Below are 13031 nucleotides of genomic sequence, written 5' to 3' on the forward strand. Positions count from 1 at the left end.
CTTAGTGTCCTTTCAGCGAATAAAAGCCAAAGACTCCTGCAAGGAGGTGCTCCACCTGGAGGGAAAGAACCATAGGAGCGAAGAGACAGATGTTAATACCAATCAGAAGCTGGGACTTGTGAGGGAGTGGGCGGCAACTACTTCACATTTAAGCCAATAAGCGCCACACATGCCCTTCTAGGTGACTGAGCGGCACCCTCTTCAACCCAATAGACGAATAGGGCGGTGCCCGGCAACCAATGGCTCGGGTTCGGGGGCGGGGTGAGGAGTCAGTGAGCTGTAAGAGGTAACCTGGCGAGTGCTTCTCAGAGCTGTGGCTCACGCTTTGGTGCTGGAGGCCGAGACTGTTCTGGCGACGAAGACCAGTACGGCGACAGCTGAGGCTCGCAGAAGAGTGGCGGAGTAGGGTCAGAAGGAGAGGCTTCAAGTAAGCCCAGGTGGGCTCAGGCACCCGGGCTGCCGGGGAGGGGACCCTCGGGAAGCGCCGCTCTCCCGGTTTGGGGGTAGCCCCGCGCCTCCTTTTCCGACACCTCCGGGGCTGTGAGGGGCGGTGCGTGCCTACCCGAGCTCCAGTGGGGAGGGTAAGCCGGCAGGTCCCACGTCGCTTCAGCTGCGGTGCCCCTTCGCCCTTGGAAGCGCGGAGCTTCTTAGTCCTTTTCTTCCCGAGAAGGCGCGTATTCATCTCCCACCTCCCAACTTCCCTAGCTCCCCGCAACCCCCAACCCCTTTCTAACACTCGTACTGAAATCTCTGGATTGCAAGTCCTTTTACTACCTCAGTGCAACACTGCTAGGCGAATTAACCACTGCTGCATCTCCTGATCCCCCTTCCCGCTGTTGCGCATTTTTGCCCCTCCCCCATTCGCAGCCACCACCCCCCCTCCCCCAGTGAGTTTTTTGCGTTTCTTTTATTCCTTCCTCCACTCCCTTTACTCCAGCCCTCATTCTTGATACCTAATTTGAGTTAGGGACCTTGGCCACTTTTCTTCTGCTTTCCCTAACACGAGTGAGTCCTTCACGCTCCTCCCACCCCCTACATTTCATGCTCATCTCTCACGGAAACTAACATTTTCCACTTGCCCCTTCCAGGCAGCTGGAAGGTGAACACCAGAGAGGCAGACTGCACTGTACAAGGAGCTTTACAAGGTTGGAAACTTTAATCAGTTTTTTAAATGGTAAACCATTCTTCCTTAAAATGGCATTGGGTCATTATATCCTCTTTAGAACCTTTGTCCCAGTACAGTTGTTTTGGTGATAATTTCTGAAAATGCAGTTGAAAAGGATGTATTGGCAACAAGAAATTTAACATGTATTATTATTTTTAAGTAGATAGAATTGGGTGACATTTTAAACAGCTTAACAGAAGTGTCAGAAAGTTTGCAGTGTGAAGGCCTGGCCACTCTAGTTTGTCATAAATTGTAGAACGTTAGCTATATAGCACAATCCGATTTGATCGCACCCAACCTATGCATAATATGGCCTTGAAACTGTTTATAAATGACATTCTGTATTCTTCTTTCACAGAGAATTTGTATTCATCTTCATTGTATATCAGTTTGGGTTTCAGTAGTGTTGATTCTAGCCATATGTTCTAGATAACAGTGCAAACTACATTGTTCCTAAATAAACTTATGCCAAGAATTTCATGGGGAAAAGTAATTTTCCACACTTAGATTTGATTGAGACTTTAGAGAGTTTTAAAACTATTGACCTGGGTATTGGAGTGTTTTGTACCTGAGAGGTTTGTTGTGAGTAATGGGGGAAATTGAAGTATCGGGACAAGCCTGATGGGCCCTTTAGGCTGTGTGTGTATGAGAGTGCACGTAGAAGAGAGAAAATGCTGTATAACAGTGCTTAGTTTCATGATTTTACATAAGTTGGAATTGTTCATCCTAGTTCTCAGTGGTGAATTGTAAGCGGTGAATTTAATATCGTGTCCACGCTGTTTTGGCCAGAATTTTGCAAGCTTTTGTGAAAAATTGTCACCGTTTTTCTTATTCTGTCTGTAACACATATCAGTATGCTTCCTTGTATGGTTAGACTGTATCTTGTGTATTGACTAGTAAGTCTAGAGAGTGAATTAAAAGGAATCTTTACTATGAGGAGGCAACATTGTCTAATGGACCATATGTTTGAGCCCTATTAACAAATCACACTTAAAAGAGGAAAATCTTAAATCTGTTCCAATAAATGACCAGGTGTTTAAAATAGTAACAATAAGAACAATAAAAATAATTTATGATAGAATTATTAGCAGTGAAAAAGAAAAGCCCTGGACAAATAGCAAAACTTTGAGTGGGTCACTATTGTGAGTTGGTATAAGCTGCAGTTGGAAACCAAAGTTACTTTTGTACAGTCTTTTCATGTGGATTTGTACTTATAATTACTTGTTTGCACATTTAAAGGACTATACTTATAATGTCTTCCTAGAGATTTTGCCTTTAAGGAGTTCACAGTTTAATGGAAAGAAGACCTGTAAACAAAGAATTAAATGCAGTACAGGATGAGGGGCCCAGAAAAGCACTGTGGCTCTAAGTCAGAAGCCTGTCGCGTCTCCAACTGCTCTAGACTTTCTGACGCGCCATTTTCCTGAACCTGCCTGTTTATTTCATACACCTTGGCTCCTGTCTGTAGGCGCTGTTCTCTTCCACGGCATACGTGCCCAGTGAGGTGCTATTCAAAATCTTCTTGAAGCTTGCCGCTGGCCTCCACTCTATCCAAATAATTGTTTTCTATATCTTTCTGTTACTTTGTTATACATAATTACAGTTGATTCTCATTATTCACAGTAATCATGGTCTATAAAGTCACCTAGATCAACAAATTAGCAAACATGGAACCATTGCTCCCAGGGAAAATATGTTCATACATATATGCATGTGTCATATAGATTGTCAAATACTAAATACAACTCATCCTGGTAGATTCTGTTTTTTTTATTTTTACAAAAGAGAAAATGGGGTTCAGAAATGTGAAGTGACTTGTCTGAGGCGGCCCCCTAACAGGTTCGAGAGTTAGGGTTCAAACCCTTTCTTCCTGGCTCCGGTGGAAAAGCTTCTTGCACTACACTGCACTGCCCCCTACCGTTTGTGTCCTTCAGTCGCCTCTGTGTAAGCACTGAAAGAAAGAACACTGCCTAGTTCCACCTTAGCTGGAAATGTGAGGGGTGACTCAAAATTTTTGCTGTTCTGTGCATGTCTACGAATGAGCACGTCTGTGAATGACTGCGCAAGTGCCACCAGTACTGGTTTTAGGATTACAAATAAATTTTAACAAACAGGCAAATTCTTAAATTCAGGATCCATAAATAATGATGATCAACTGTACTTGTAAATGATCCCTGGAGTCTATTTTCTGGAACCCACCCCCTCATCCCCTGTAGATTCCTTAGCTTCTTTGAGAATTCATTCACTTATTCATTTATTCAACGATTTTTAATTAAGCACTTACTAAGTGAGGGTCTGTTCCAGACTGTTATGAACAAATTAGAGATTAAGCTCCTGCCCTTATAGATGTTATATTCAAGTAAGAAGGACTGACAACTAGCCGTCTAGAGCTCAGGGGAGAGGTCCACGTTGGAATTGACCAAGGCGAAACCTAGCGTGCCCCCTCCTACTCACATCCTCTATAATACTGACTTCCAGAACATTTCTGTTCTGCTCTATGCATAAACACTTCCTTTTGAGCCAAGCCATGCCCTAGATGATCTCCTTCAAGTTCAACCTGTCCTTAGTTTGGGTTCTGAGTCCTGGTCCAGTCTTTTGTGGCCAAAGAAGTAGGACCGGTTTTGTGCTTTATCTGTCTCACAGACTATAGTATAAACAAAAGGAACCGCTTGGAGGCAGTTTCTTCAGAAGACAGTCGGAGACTGCTGCAATCCTTAAAGTTTCCTGAATGTCTGCCCAATTCAAATACCTATCACGCGATCATCGATAATGTTCAGTAAATCTTCTTTTTGGTGTTGGATTTAGTAGTATTTTTGTGTGGTTATTTTGTTCATATGGCTGTCTTCCTTCCTAGACTGAGCTCCATGAGGCAGGATCCACATCTTCATTCTTCTATCCTTGGCACTTAGTATACTGCCTGTTATATATTAATAGATGCACAAATGTATGACTTGAAGAATTCCTAACTCTTCCTGAAAGCATGGGAAAATATGAAGGCTTCCTAGAGAAGGTAGTGTTTAAGCTGGTTCCTAAAGGGTAAGTAGTAATGTCTTCCCAGTGAATAAAATCTTGAGACAGCATGCTAAGCAGGGACCAGCAGGTGCAAAGGCAGAGAGATAGGGAAGGTTACTGAACACTCCTAGTGGATTTTTTTTTAAAGCAAGCAAACAAAAAATACCTAAGGAAAAAACTATGAGTGGACCTGGCCAGAGAGCATGTCACAATTGAGCAACTGGTTAACCATGGCCTCATCTACTCATGCATGTAAATTTTAGGGAGAAACGTTCTCAAGTTATTGGCAGGGTGTTAGAAATAGTTTAGAAATACAAGTGTTAAACTCTGGGAACTGTTACACTGCAGTGAAATTATTTATTTCATCACGAAGCTCATATGAGTCCAATACCATTCAAGGTATTCAAACTATAATCAAACTTTATTCTCAAAGAGCTCACAAGCTAGCAAGGAGACAGATGGATGGACTGGCTGGTTTATCATGATAAGTGAGGTAGTAAAATGCTCTAAGGAGAAAGGAGTAGTTAATAATATATGAATCACTGGGGGGGAAATTTTCTCAAATGAAGTGATAATTGAGCTACAGTAAGGAGTTCACTAGACTGAAATTAGAAACTTATTGAAGAATTCATACTTTGTGGTAGGAGAGATTACTAATTATCCACTTTTGCTATATCTGTTGTGGGTTTTAATTAATAGTTATATTTATTTAAACAACTTTTCTGAACACAATGTGAATAGTTATGTCATTGTAGAATTATTTTGTGTCAAAATAAACTGGTCTAACCAAAGGTTTCTGTAATGCTAGACTTCTCTGGAGCCTTTATTATATATTATCGTGCATTGTGAACTGTGGATTTCCAAAGGGGTACATTGCATTTAACCATGGTTTCTCCTCCTTCCCCCTCCCGTTCCCATCCCCACCCCGAGAGCGTACCTAAACAGCTTTTACAGTACAATTATATGAGACATAGTTTGAGGAGTGATGAATTAAAATATTTTTTTTATCAAACCATGATTTATCATTGGTTTCCATGTGCATTGTAAAATGATCTGTATAATCTTATAGGAAAGAAGTAGAGACAATGGAAAGAAAGAATGTATTCTAACCAAGTTATTATCACCCTGCCCAGTGAAAATTATGGCTTATTCATATTTTGAAATTTCACTGGAGACACTCTGGGATGTTGCAAAACCAGAACAGAAGTCAGTGCTGGGGACAGAGGCAAAAGCTGTCTTGAATGTGAGGATCTTCCAATCTGAGAAAATACTGCTTTTATTATGTGTTCATATTAGGCCATTTCAGACATACATTTTGCCACTCAGGTATTTCATTCAGGAACATTCTGAAAACCCGTGCCCTCTGCTGACTCTGGAGTTTTGGGGGTTGTAGCCAACGTTCTCTTTTCAATAAGATCTCATTATATAAGCATTAGGAACTGAGGCCTTATGCTATGTAATTTTAATTCATCTGCCAATTCTGACTGTGTAACTCCTGAATAATTGTTAAAATTAAGGAAGCAATGATCATGGTTTTGATAGCTCACTGAATCTGAAATCAGAAGATGTTGGGTGTAAATGTGTCTCTGCCAACTTTCTGTTTGAATGACCTTGGGCACAGCTACCTAACCATTTGTGGCCTCCGTTTCCTTTCCGATGAAATGAAGACAGGTAGGGTTAGTGTGAGAATGAAGTGGTGCGCATAAGCATACTCTAAACTCTGAAGCACTACAGAAACGTGAGATAGATTAAAGGAATGTATCCAGCTTAATTTGAATTCATATTTTAATTTTAGTTTTTGATTTTATATTACAAAAATAGTATGTAAAATTCTAGAGCATTGGTAGACTAAAGTGGGGGGACTACAAAGCCCTCCATAGATCCACCATACTGAGACAGTGGTTAACACTTTGATGGATATATTTTGCACTCTCTATGCATATTCTTGTCTGTGCATTTGTAGACACACACCATCAGAACTCGGTTCTCAAACAATTTGGTTCTCGACCAAGTTGTTCATGGAAAAAAGTCTCAGTTGTCAAACAAAACTTTGATTCTCCACCCAACAACCCTCTCATGCTGGTACCTGTATGACCAGTCACGCATCTCTTAGGCGACAGGCAAAGATTCGGTTTTTGAACAAGTTGCTTCTCAAACAGCCTTCTGGAATGAATTAAGTTTCCACTCTATGCATTTTTTTACATTAAAAATGGGTTCATCTCATCGCTTCTTGGCCTTTTGGCTAAGATCAAGTGTAGTATCTCTTCTTACCAGATTAAAAATGGGTTCATCTTGGGTGTTTGTTTAGTCATTTTATTTTTATGACATAAATCCCCTAAAAGCAGAGGCCCCCTAACCTTTTTGGCATCAGGGACCAATTTTGTGGAAGACAATTTTTCCACAGATGGAAGTGGGGGGAACAGGAGGCGGAGCTCAGGTGGTAAAGAGAGCAAAGCTTCCCTAGCTGGCGCACCACTCACCTCCTGCTGTGCAGCTGGGTTCCTAACAGCCCAGGGGTTGGGGATCACTGCCTAAAAGTACAATTGCTTGGTTCAGGTAATCATTAAGTCTTTTGCTACATGTTGCTATATATAATGAGAACTAGAAAAGGCGCTATCTTCTCAGCCTGGTGAATGTGTGACCTTGTGGTAATTTAATATTCTGAATCACTTCGGAAGCTTCACCAAAGGCACATTCAGAAATGAACTTGATGTATGTACACAGCTATGCTTGGCACTGTTTGCAATGGCATGATAGGAATGACTCTAGTGTTCGTTAACAAGGAACTGGTTAAATAAACTCGGATACATCCAAACCAGGGAATATTGTATAGTTGTACAAAAGAATGAGGAAGATCTGTGTACTCATGTAAAAGCGCTTTAAGGTATGTTCTGATTTTTACAAAGGAATAAGTTATGGAACAATGTGTTTAGTATGCTTTTGTATTGAGGAAGAAAAAAGGGCAGAATAAAAATAGACAGTCATATTTGCTTATAATTGCAAAAAGAAATTCTGAAGTGTTATATAAGAAGTGGAAGTGGGATTTTCTTTACATATTTTATATATACATACGAGGTCCGTCCAGAAGGTATCCAGCCGTGTAATATGAAAAATAGAGACATTTATTGAAGAAGATAAAGATACAAGAAACATTGTACACAGGACAGTGATGCCTCAGTCCCCTTCAGAGTAGGCACCTTGGGACCTCACACAATTCTCCCAGTTGCCATCAACTGCCTTGTCATATTTTCCTGAATCTCATGGATGGTCTGAAATCTCTTCCCTTTCAAAGGTGGTTTTAGTTTTGGGAAAAGTCAGAAGTTGCAGGGTGCCAAATATGGGCTGTAGTGGGGCTGAGTCACCTGGGTGATTTGATGTTTTACCAAAAAACTCTGCAGAAGATGTGATATATGAGTGAATTCGTTGTCATGATGAAGCTGCCAATCACCAGTTGCTCATAGCTGTGGCCTTCTGAATCATCCAAATAGTCTCCATGGAGGAATGTTCAAGCTTAATGCAAAATTTGATGCAAATTTTTTACTCTACTCAGTCATTTTGAACATGATGGCCACACAGCACACATGCTCACTCAACTGCGTCTACCACCCCCATTAACTAGTACAGTGAAGTTGTCACATACACATTCCAGTCCATCCTCCTTGGCTGCCAGGTTACACTGATGTTGCATAAACCATTCTCATTATATTAACAATGGCTGGACTTTTTCTGGACAGATCTCTTACATGTACATATTTACATACATATATATTTAATCCTCACCTGAGAATATGTTTATTGATTTGAGAGAGAGAGGAAGGGAGAGACATTGATGTGAGAGAGAAACATCAGCCAGTTGCCTCCTGTATGCATCCTGATTGGGGATGGAACCCATAGCCTAGGTATGTGCCCTGCCTGGCAATCAAACCCTCAACTTTTTGGTGCATAGTGCCGCTCCAAGCAACGAGCCACCCAGCCAGGGCTATTTATATATCTAAAAACTTTTTTTGAATAATGTGTTCATCTTTTCATAAAATGAGTGAATGAATGACTGAATGAGGTTATAAGATAGAGAGGAGGTAAAAGGATCAGAGGGCTGCCCATCTTTTTAGTACCTGGTGAATACACAGAAACAGTAGCAAAAATTGGAAGAGTGACCTCAGAAAGGGCCACTCTTGGCAGCCTATTTTCTTCTTTTACTCAGTTTTGTATATTTTAAAAATAATTTAAGAACAATAAAACAATTTAAAACGTTCCCAGATGGGAGTCCCCATTGCTTTAATAGCTGCTTTCTTTTTCATATTCATTTGTATTTTTCATATGCATACATATTATTTTCTATTGTAATCACACTTTTCATATTGTCGAACTTAATCTTTTTTTCCACAGGAGGACCTTTTTTTTAAAAAAAATGAAGGTAGGGAAGCTTTGTCTAGCACACATGCCACAAGTGGGCTTATCTACCTCGAGAAGCAGGTATTCAAGCCCTCTAGTCTACATAAGACACACATGGAGAAAAAAGAAAGATTTAAATGAATATAAATGAAAGTAACATCTCTCCTGATTGTAAAATAAACCATGTTCTTATTTTGTAATTACTCAGAAAAAAATACAGAGAAAAATGATCTTCAATTTTGCCACTCAAAACATTGCAGTTCTTTTGCTTTTTAGGCCATTTTTATGCATATGTATATTATGATTTTAAAAAGTAGAATCATAATATATAGTCTTTTCTTCAGTTACTGTAGTTTGGGACTATTTTCACGGCAGCAAGTACATTCTGGCATCATTTTTAATAGCCCGGTATATATCATTTACTAACTATTGCCGCCCCTGCAGTGAAATTCCTTGTATGTGCATTTTAGCAGACTTCAGCAAGTATTTTTGCACTGAATTCCTAGAAGTAGAATTTCTTAAGGAAAAAAGTACAAAACAGGTTTAATATAAATTTTCAAATTATCCTGTAGAAAAATTGCTTACCTATATACTCCCACACACAGTTGAGAAAACTCCAGTTTCTTTCTTACATTTGTTATCTTTGCTGCTCTTTAGGCAGAAAAATCTCACTTTTAATTTACACTTCTTTGATTTCTAGTGACTTTGACTCTTTTTTTAATGTGTATTGGCCATTTTTATTCTTGTAAGAATTGCCTGTTTCTTCATTACCTATTTTCTATTGAAAAGTAATTTTCAGTAGAAGTAATATCTTTTGTCTTTTTAAAAGTAATTTTAAGATTCCCTTATAGGCTAAGGATATAAATGTTTTAGTTGTTAAGATTGCAAATACTTTCCCCCAGAAAGTAATTTGCTACTTAATGTAATTTTTGTCGTCTTCCTAAATGAAAGCATTGTTTTTTCCTGTAGTGCACTCACATCTATCCACTTTTTTCTTTTGTGACTTTTCACTTTGGTGGCTTATTAAGAAAGACTTTCACCCATACCAGAGTTGAAAATATTTTTTAACATTTTAAACTTTAATCTACATGTAATTTATTTTATTAAAGATTTTATTTATTTATTTTTAGAGAGGGGAAGAGAGGGATAAGGAAAGGGAGAGATACATCAATGTGTGGTGGCCTCTTGCACACCCCCTACTGGGGACCTGGCCTGCAACCCAGGCCTGTGCTCTGACTGGGAATTGAACCAGTGACCCTTTGGTTCGCAGGCCAGCACTCAATCCGTGGAGCCATACCAGCCAGGGCTGTGTGTAATTTATTTTTGTGTGAAGATAGGCAGTTTGTTTTTTATTTGCCCTCCCACCTTCCTTTTTGAGTGGCTGGCTGGTTTCTCAACGATTATTCTTTTTCCACTATGTGAAATTCAACTTACAACAAAGGCCAAATTCCTATTTCTGGGCTTTGTGTTCCATTGATATGTTTATTTCTATGCTCATTCTATGCTGTTTCAATTTTATATTTCTCCTTGTTCTTTTTTAAACATTTTTTTGAAATTCTTTTTGAAGGTTTTATCAGAATTTAACAAAAGCTTTAGATTAATTTAGGAAGAGTTAATATTTTACAGTATGTCCATCCATTTATTCAAGTCATTTTCAAAAGATTTATTTATTTATGTATATATTTATGTTTAGAGAGGGAGGAAGGGAGGGAGGTAGGGAGAGAAACATCAATCTGTGAGAGACATATCAATTGGTTACCTCTTGAACGCCCCCAACTGGGGGCCTGGCCAGCAACCCAGGCACGTGCCTCTTCTGGGAATCAAACCGGTGACCCTTTGGTTTTCAGGACGATGCCCAACCTACTGAGCCACACCAATCAGGCAGATTCAAGTCATCTGAAAATTCTTGCAATAAATTGTTTTGTGTTCTATACATTTATTAGGTTTATTCTGAAGAATTACCGACTTTGTGTGTGTGTATTATATTATAATTTGGGTCTTTTTTTCTTTTTTCTAACTGGTTGTTGTTGGTTTATATGAAAGCTGTTTATTTTGTATGTTTACTTTGCAACCAGTCTTATTATTGAGTCCTCTTACTGTTCCTAATAGTTTTCAAATGATTCTTAGTCTTACTGAAAAATTAAAATCATATTGGCCAAGAAGGATAATCTTGCCTCTTTCTTTATGATAGTTATACCTCTTGTGTTCCTGACAGATTGCATTGCATGGTCACAGTTACAGGCAGTCAGGATGGTGCACGTTTCTGATCTTTTCCCTATTTTTAGTGGGAGTGCACTAAAATTTTGAGACAGATGCTTATGTGCATATATTGATTGCCTTAAAGAAACTTGATTTTATTCCTTTTTAAAAATTGTATTCCTTTCTAAAATGATTTTTTAGAGATTTTATTTATTTAGTTTTAGAGAGTGGGGAAGGGAGGGAGAGAGAAAGGGAAAGAAACATCCGTGTGAGAGAGAAACACGGGTTGATTGCCTCTTACACGCACCCCTACTGGGGACAGAAACCACAGCCAGGCATATGCCCTGTTTAGGACTCGAACCAGGCGACCTTTTGCTTTGTGAAACGATGCCCAACCAACTGAGCCACACCAGTCAGGGCTCTAAAATGATTTTTTGAATGTGTTTTTAAAACACGTTTCTGGCAAATATTGAGATGCTTATGTAGTTTTCTTTTTCCTTTGCCTAATATGATAAAATACATTTTTATATTTCTCAATTTTAGACCATCTTGCATTTCTGGACTGTACACTATTTGGTCAAAGTGGTTTTGTTTTAAATAAATTGCTTGATTTTATTTGCTCATGTTTTACTTAAATGTATATGTTTGTAGCATGGAAATAGGTCTGTAGTTTTCTTTTGTGCTAATTTTGTTTTTTGTTAATGTGTTGAGTTACCTGTATACTAACCATTAAAGGACTCTCTTCCTTTCTTTGTGCCCTGGAACACTTGCATAGGAATTATCTGCTTTTTGAAAGTAGGTGCTGTTATGGACTACAGACTGGTCTTGCCCAACATTTAAAATGCCATAATCTCAGTGGTTTTAGTGTACCTAGGAGCAAAACAGAATGTAATTATCTAGTGAGAGCTGACTTTTTAGTTTGATAGCGGTGTTCTTGGTGTCTTTATTACCAACGCTAGTACTGTGGTGTTGCACTCATCCTCTGAGGGTTAATAGGACCTTCGTTTTGATACTGAACAGATGTAACTGTTCAGTTCTGCAGTCTCGAAGACATCCAGTGCGCTTACCAGGGCTCTGCTTTGTTCTCACTGAAAGCAAGAAGTTACGCAGTAAAACTCTGCTGTGCTAGAAGCTTTTGAAGAATGGGGTGTTCTGGTTTAATTTTACTAACTTGGAAATACCAAGGTGAAAAAAGTCCTTGAATTCTCTGTTGAATGCAGTTCTAAGATGGAGCAAATAATTCCACTTTACTTCTCTAGTAAGTTTGATATATTCAGACCTAGTTGATGTTTTACTATAGAAGTCCTGAAGTGTCTGAGGATCACATTATAAAGATCCTTTTTTAAAACTTCAGATGTATGGAAATGTATTGTGTGTATTCAGGCTGGATTCTGATGCCTAAGTATACATTGTAGATGAAATCTCTCATTCCAACTTGTTTTCTTGTTTAACTCATAAAAATAAAACATTTGATTGAGGGTGGGAGTTGTGAGGAAATTTTGTTTTTAAATTGGATGTCTTTATTTCATACTAATACAGGCTACTATGAAGTACCTTTGGCTTTAGTCCTACAGAAAGAAACACATTTTTCTCCTTGCTGTATACCAGTGGTTCTCAAACTTAGATTCCTTCAGAATCACCTGGAGGGCTTATTACTGTACAGATTGCTGGGCCCTACCCAGAATTTCTGATGCAGCAGGTCTAGGGGGAGGCCTGAGAATTTGCATTTCTAACGAGTTCCTGTCCGAGGCGATACTGACGCTGCTGGGCCAGGGACTGTATTTTGAGAACCACTGCTGCATACTAATTGTAAATACTAGAAATCGGGTTCTGAAAGAGGCAAAATTCGGTCTGGGAGTATTGCATAGGCTGTGGAGCAAACCACGAAAGATTCATCTGTCTGCTGAGCCAGGGACTGTATTTTGAGAATCACTGCTGTATACTAATTGTAAATACTAGAAATCGGGTTCTGAAAGAGGCTAAATTCGGGCTGGGAGTATTGCATAGGCTGTGGAGCAAACCACGAAAGATTCATCTGTCTGCTGCCAGCATGACGTTGTGTTCAGGGCACTAGGAATACACGGTGACATGGCACAGTTCCTTTTCATGATCTGGCTCAGCTCTAGCCCAGTGCCAAGTGAGAAATTGTTTCATTTGCAGGACTTGGAGACCAGGGGACTCTGGTTAGATAGGATTTAGTGATTAATCCCATGCAAATAGGGTTACCTGTATGTCCCTTTTACCATTTAGCCTTGCTTTAGAA

At 39.3% G+C, this 13031-nt stretch overlaps 1 protein-coding gene and 1 pseudogene across 7 annotated transcripts in view; both read left to right on the plus strand.

Annotated features, from left to right (window-relative positions):
* Nucleotides 1–285: 285 nt before the first annotated feature.
* Nucleotides 286–13031, plus strand: part of PAIP2B (poly(A) binding protein interacting protein 2B) — a 37587-nt gene continuing 24841 nt past the window's right edge. For 2 of the 7 annotated variants that reach the window (XM_024552684.3, XM_024552680.3), the window contains exons 1-2: nt 286–437; nt 1089–1145. The gene's annotated coding sequence lies outside the window, so the exon portion shown is untranslated. Of the gene's footprint in view, nt 438–1088; nt 1175–13031 lie in introns of all 7 variants that reach the window. The other 5 variants (XM_024552685.3, XM_024552681.3, XM_053923858.1 and 2 more) reach the window with 4 other exon arrangements.
* Nucleotides 6400–6514, plus strand: LOC112298196 (U2 spliceosomal RNA; annotated as a pseudogene).

The sequence above is a fragment of the Desmodus rotundus genome, chromosome 5 (genome assembly GCF_022682495.2).
Source record: "Desmodus rotundus isolate HL8 chromosome 5, HLdesRot8A.1, whole genome shotgun sequence".
NCBI lineage: Eukaryota > Metazoa > Chordata > Mammalia > Chiroptera > Phyllostomidae > Desmodus > Desmodus rotundus.